The following is a 6,832-nucleotide window of genomic DNA, read 5'->3' as shown; positions in this document are numbered from 1 at the left end:
TAAAATATGTATCATTAAAAATTTGGTAAGCAGTTACATGTGTGTATACCTGCCCTCTTTATTTTCATACTTATTTCATCATTTGATGTCTAACTTACAAACTTGTAGATCTAGTGATCTACCCGCAACAAAATATTGTTTTTAAAACGTTGTATGATACATAACTAATAAGATTATTTTAATGACCCCGGTCTATAGCCCAACCGGTTAAGCATATATGATACAATCATTAATTATAGGCTTTGCTTGTAATTTGTTGGGTCCTCCACATAGCAACTTATATGCATTTAGTTTAGTGAATTTTGAGCGTACAGAGAAGAGGCGCTTTTTTCCCTATGTCATGCTAAATGATTATAATTGTTTATAATATTTATTACGATATATAATTGTATAAAACGAAAGCCAAATGGTTGTGGGATTGGGATACCATTTTATTCATGTGTGTTACATTGATTGACCAAACATGTTGAAACCGTGACTAGGTCTAGTCATATGCGTCATGGGATCTTGGTGGTTTTATCCGGTGTTATAAAAATCGGTACGTATCGGTCGGTTGAACCGGTTATATCGGATTTTGGTAAGGCAACCGGTATTTAGAGTCCGGTATTTTTGGGTGGTTTGCTAAAACATCGTGCCGTCGTTTTTTTTAAATACCGGTTTAAACTAGCAAACCGGTTTTAAACCAAGATATTTTTTATACTTGTTTGCGGCCCATATATTTTAAAAATGACTTTTAACCTAGCGGATAAGATTGAGACGAGTAATTATAGTAAATGCCGAAACACTAATAAACAAATTTTATATCCTACAAATCTAAGGTTGGTTTTTTTACATATTTTGTAATGAATTAAGTTTTCATTTAATCGATCCAGATGAATCAGTTGTAATTACATATAACAACCGACTATATATTTTACACGATTACATCGAAACAGAAGCCAAGCAGGCAATTAAGTTTCTATTTAACTTATCATTGTTCATATGTGATGTTTGATTCATGTTTGAGGTTTATTAATGTACTTTTGAGTTGTTTTTTGAGTTAAAGTTGTATTTATATAGAATTACATGGTAAATTATTCAACCTGGTTGAACATCCCGGTTCAACCGGTTATACCATTTTTGAACCAAATCCGATACGAGTAAAATACCGGTTTTTAAAACATTGGTTTAATCAACTTTTATGTAGTTAAACTAATATTGAAAAGATAGAATCTTCCTTGGTTCTTTATGATTTGGTCACTACAAGTTTGTTTTTTTTACTTTGGCCACAACAAGTTTAATATTCAAACTTTTATGACAAAAGTTTCACACATTTACATTTTGTTTCTACTTTGGTCAAAGTTTGGTATTTTGTACTTCGACCACCCAAAGTTTGTTACTTTGTATTTAATCAAAGTTTGGTTCCTTATACTTTGGTCACTACAATTTTGTTCATTGTACTTTGGCCATCACAAGTTTAATTTTCAAACTTTTGCCACAAACGTTTCACACCTTTATTGAGATTGCGTTTGGATCCTTTCAGATATCTGGCGAGGTAAACAGCGAAGACATTGGAGTTCATTCACGCATAAAGTTCGATCCAACGCATCACACAGGTTTCAGCTTGTTATATATTAATACAAAAACTTAAATATTAAAATAAAAACTAAAGTATTCTCCAGATCTTCTCTTATATTGTCATTAATTTTTGAAAATTTTATATCACATTGGCACTTAGCCAACAATTCCATTCATTAATTAAAGGGATTCATTACATCTTACAAACTTAAAAAAACTTAAAACCATAAAAACTTAAAACAAACAAAACAAGCATGCTTCATATCATCCCTTTGAACCACTCCTCCATGCACCTCCTCACTTCCTCCCTCACATTGTTCCATGAATCAATGGCACCATTCTGCACCAACCGTCATTGCCAGAGGCATGGACCCCAACGATTCACCCGCCTAACCAGACTCAGTTTCCATTGGACAAAACTCCCGAAGCGGTATCTTCCGAATAGGAACACCAGAATCATTTGGCATGCTTGAATTGCTTGAACCCGGTCCCAATTGGATACCCGGATTAAAATCCGAGGGTCTCGAAACCGAGGCGCCTTCAAAAGAGGATATTTTCGTTGCATGGTGTTGTTCCAGTAATGAATCCCTTTAATGAATGGAATTGTTGGCTAGGCAAAAGAGGATATTTTCGTTGTATGGTGTTGTTCCAGTGGTTTCTTACAGCATATCCGTCCTACCGGGAAAATGCTTGGCAATCTCAGCCCATTTGTTACCAAGCTCTGCGTGTTCCCGAATGATTATTTGGTCCTTTTCCGATGTAAAGACCAGTGATCTGGTAAAAACAAAAGTTGTAACAATTACTAAAATCTACGTTTATAAGCCAAGGTGTTAAAAGATTTGATATTGATTTGAAGTTTGAACCACCTGTAGACTTACCATGTTCTTTCTCGACAAAATGCAAATCATCAAACGGTGATTTTGTGGCCAGAGATCCTGTAGGTAATGCAACAATATATGTTATAAACAATAGAAATCATATTCAAAACATAAATAGAAAAAAACGCATTCCAAATTAGATCTAGGACCACGAAAATAAAGAACTTACGATTGATAGTGGTGGTTTATTGCAAACGAGTGCGACGCTTTGCCGCAAAGAGTGACCATGAACTTTTTCCCAATATAAATACCATGCGCTTGATTGGATCTCCATTGTTTCTTCTCTAATTCTCAAAGATCCAAATACTTCAATTGATATATTATAATTAGAGCAACTTGCCTTGAATATATCGCTCAATTGTAGCTTCTTATGCATCTTGCCTTCTCTTTTCCTTTTCATAATAAAATTTGACTAGATAGACATGCTATAGTACACTTACCATTTAGTTCAACCCATGTTGAATTAACACTATAACATAATTTGCATCCCAACATATTAAAGTTACATTTGGTCAAAATATTCATCTTAAAAAAGAAAAACTAAATTTAAATAAAAAATTGAAATTAATATAACTTAAATCGTGAAATATTTAGTCATTCCATTTTAGCCCGCATTTGTTTAGTAGTAATAGAGATTCTCTTTAGACAAACAAAACTCGATAAAATGGTAATATCTTCATTATAGGTTTCACAAGAGCCAACAACAAATGACAAGATGGACTCCATTATATGCCATGCAAAGCATAATTAATTTATATTAATCTTTATCAAATAGTTAAAAGTGTCTAATATGTTACATTGTTGCAATGGTATATTGTACTGTAAAATCTCAAAACAAAGTGATTAAAGAAGTTTTTTTTTTCAATAAATACATTTTGGCAAAACTTTTATTTGTTCTCTTACCCAGTTTTATGTGATCTTCTTGTCTGATATGATCTTCGTGTTCGTAACATGTGTATAAGTATGTGCCAAATATTTAAGTTCGTGCGGTATTTAACCCGCCAACCCACGGACACAACCCATTTAACAGAAAGAAACCGCACACATGGATTTTATTAGAAAATTAAACCTACGTAGTCGTTAAATATCTTAAAAATGATTCTACATACATTTCCTTCATCAACGCCAAGTATGCATCTAGTTGTCCTAGCTCCGCTTTTGAAATTAATAAAATTAAAACTTAATGTCTAATATTAGTCAATATTAGTCATACTAGTATACTACTATCTCAAATGATTTTTGACTTTGTAAAGTCAACTAAACCTTATAAACTACATCTTGATTCTAAAAATTAATGGTGCCTTGTTTACTTTGATTTGAAGTACAAGACCAGAATCAAAACTAAAAAATTGCATCACTAAAGTTAAGACTATATACTAATGTGGAAAACAGAATAACTTGATTCAAATTTGCAAATTTCTTCATTCGCACAATTAAGTATTTTACTTTGACTAAAGAAATAGTTTCGGCTATATGACCTTTGTCTAAATAACCAGAAGAACTCATCTTCAATATATTTTCAATAATTCCAATTATGCCCATTAAAGAATCTCATACTTGAGCTCATAAGACTAGATATGCATTTGTTGATCATCCTTACATACCCATTGATGTGTGTTGTGCTAATATAGATTTTAGTTAATGAATTTTAATACATGTTTACTAGGGTTTTAAATTTATAAAAATGATTTTTACTTAAACTAAACATATACAATCGGGCAGAGAACCCGTCGCGTGTAGTATAACTTTGGGTAAGCAAATGAATCCAACTTCACCTTACATTTTATGATTTATCTACTAACAATCTTAAGTTTTCTATTTTCAACATGTGTACTTATAGAATACGTATCATTACTAATTTGGTATGCAGTTCAATCAAGGTACATGTGTGTACACTTGCCCTATTTATTTTCATACTCATCTCATCATTTGATGTCATAACTTACTAACTTCTAGTGATCTACCAGCAACAAAATATTGTTTTTAAAACATCTATAATATATATAAACGAAAACCCAAAAATCCTACGTGTCGCGATGTGGTCGCTCCCACCTTTTATGGAAGCCACCAGATTTCTTGATTTTTAAATGAAGGTCTCTCATTGATTTAACCTAAATTCATGAGTATGGGTCTTACTAAAACCAGATAGCTCTTAAACGGGTTATAACATCTCATTAAATTAAAAACTAATCTTATCAATTATTTGATATGAAAATCCTACAAAATAGGAATATACAATATCTAATTTAAAAAGAAAAAGATATTATTTATAATTAATAAACAATTTTATAGTAAAAAACATAAGCGGGTCATGGGTCACCAAATCCAGATAGTTTTTAAACGGGTTATAACATATTATTTATTTATGAAAGCCTTTCATCATCAAACCCTAAGTATATTATTAATTTTCTTACAATAAAAAAAATTAAAATTAATAAATATTAAAAAATGAATAATGTAAAACAACCATTTTCTCAAGCCATCAGATTACTTTATTTGTAAATGAAGGTTTCTCATGCATTTTACCCGAATTCACGGGCAAATGTCTCACCAAACCCAGATAGCTCTTAAACGGGTTATAACATCTCATTATATTAAAAAATAATCTCATCAAATATTTGATATGAAAATCCTATAAAATAGGAATATACTAAAGATTAATATCCTATTTTATTTTAAAAAAAAGATATTATTTATAATTAATAAACAATTTTATAATAAAGAAAATAAACGGGTAATGGGTATCACCAAACCCATATAGCTTTTAAACCGGATTATAACATATCATTTATTTGTGAAACCATTTCATCATCGAACCTTAAGTATATTAATTATTAACTTTCTTACAATAAATAAAATTAAAATCCAAATATACATATATAAATATTAAAAACGAATAATATAAAACAACCCCCGTAATACGGAGGATAAAATCTAGTTGTATGATATATTGATATATAACTAATTAGATTATTTTAAAGAATGATTGAACTGGGTCAGTCCCTAACCGAGCCGATTAAGCACACATGATACAATCAGTAACATTATGTTTTGCTTGTAATTTGTTTGGTCCATGACATAGCAACTTACATGCATTCATTATGTTTACTTATCATCGCTTTTTTGGAATTATGGGCGTATAGAGAAGAGACGCTTTTTTCCCTATGTCATGCTAAACGATTATAATTGTTTATGATATTAATTGAGGTAATTGTATAAAATGACAAAGCCGAATGGTTGTGGGATTGGATACCATTTTTTTCATGTGTGTTACATAAATTGGCCAAACATGAAACCGTGACTAGGTCTAGTCATATGCGTCATGGGATCTTAGTGGTTTTATCAACTTTTATGTAGTTAAGCTAATGTCGGAAAGATAGAATCTTCCTTGATCTCTATAGAATTTTTGTGGATAGTTGACAAATAGTCTAAACTGTGAAACTACAATAAAGAATTATAAAAACATACCAAAACATGCCGTCAAAATTCAAATATAAAATTAGATGAAGATGAATACGGATTATAAAACTATACACACAATAAGTAGATTAGATCAATAATCGAATCATTAAGAGCAATGGCGAAGGTTGCTTAGGGCCAGGGTGCCCCCCCCCCCTGTTTTTTTACGCAGCAGTGTAAATTTACCCATTTTCGGCTAGAATTTTTTATATGTAGTGTAAAATTTAGCCATTTTCGGTCAAAATTTTTTATATATAGTGTAAATTTAACCGTTTTCGGCCGAAAATTGAGCACGCCCCTCTTCGTTTATGATGCTTTGTATACATTTTGAGTCCTCCTCCCTCAATGTCTTACTCTAAGCTTCGCCACTGATTAAGAGTAGGCTATCTATCTTATCTTAATGAATATATATTGTTGTAAAGAGGGTCACAACAATAATTTAAGTAACAAAATAATTCTTAAACTATAAAACTTAAAATGCTGATTATTATGGTATTTTATTTACTATTTAGTTAAACGAATGATCTAGATTTCGAAAAATCTGCATGTTTGCTTAATTATTAACACTTTGTTAGCAAAGAAACTTGATTAAAAGTTAATTTTAAAAAAAATCGCCCACCGTGGGGCTCGAACCCACGACCACAAGGTTAAGAGCCTTGCGCTCTACCAACTGAGCTAGACGGGCTATTTATGATTAAAATGTTACGAATCATCCAAAATATCTAAGATGTACCGGAGGATATATGTGACAAGATTATAGTATTAAAACTGTTACCAATGTATAATTAACATAATAAATATGAACTAAATTCCATATGGTTAAAGGTATCGACAAACAAGACATACACGGACACAAAGATTACAAGTACTAAGTGCTAAAAAACTTTCGAGATACTTTATACTTAGAATGAAGCTTAAAACAAACACCTTATTTCGAA

General features: G+C 31.2%; 1 non-coding gene across 1 annotated transcript; it reads right to left on the bottom strand.

Moving 5' to 3' along the window:
* Positions 1–6,506: 6,506 nt before the first annotated feature.
* TRNAK-CUU (transfer RNA lysine (anticodon CUU)) lies at positions 6,507–6,579 on the bottom strand. Its single transcript has one exon. It is a non-coding gene; the product is annotated as a tRNA-Lys (tRNA).
* Between the last annotated feature and the right edge of the window lie 253 nt (positions 6,580–6,832).

The sequence above is a fragment of the Bidens hawaiensis genome, unplaced genomic scaffold (assembly GCF_021521415.1).
Source record: "Bidens hawaiensis isolate Kalapana, Puna unplaced genomic scaffold, B.hawaiensis_p1.1 tig00024982_1, whole genome shotgun sequence".
Lineage (NCBI taxonomy): Eukaryota > Viridiplantae > Streptophyta > Magnoliopsida > Asterales > Asteraceae > Bidens > Bidens hawaiensis.
The sequence above is the reverse complement of the archived record's forward strand: the minus strand, read 5'-3'. Positions and strand labels throughout refer to the sequence as shown.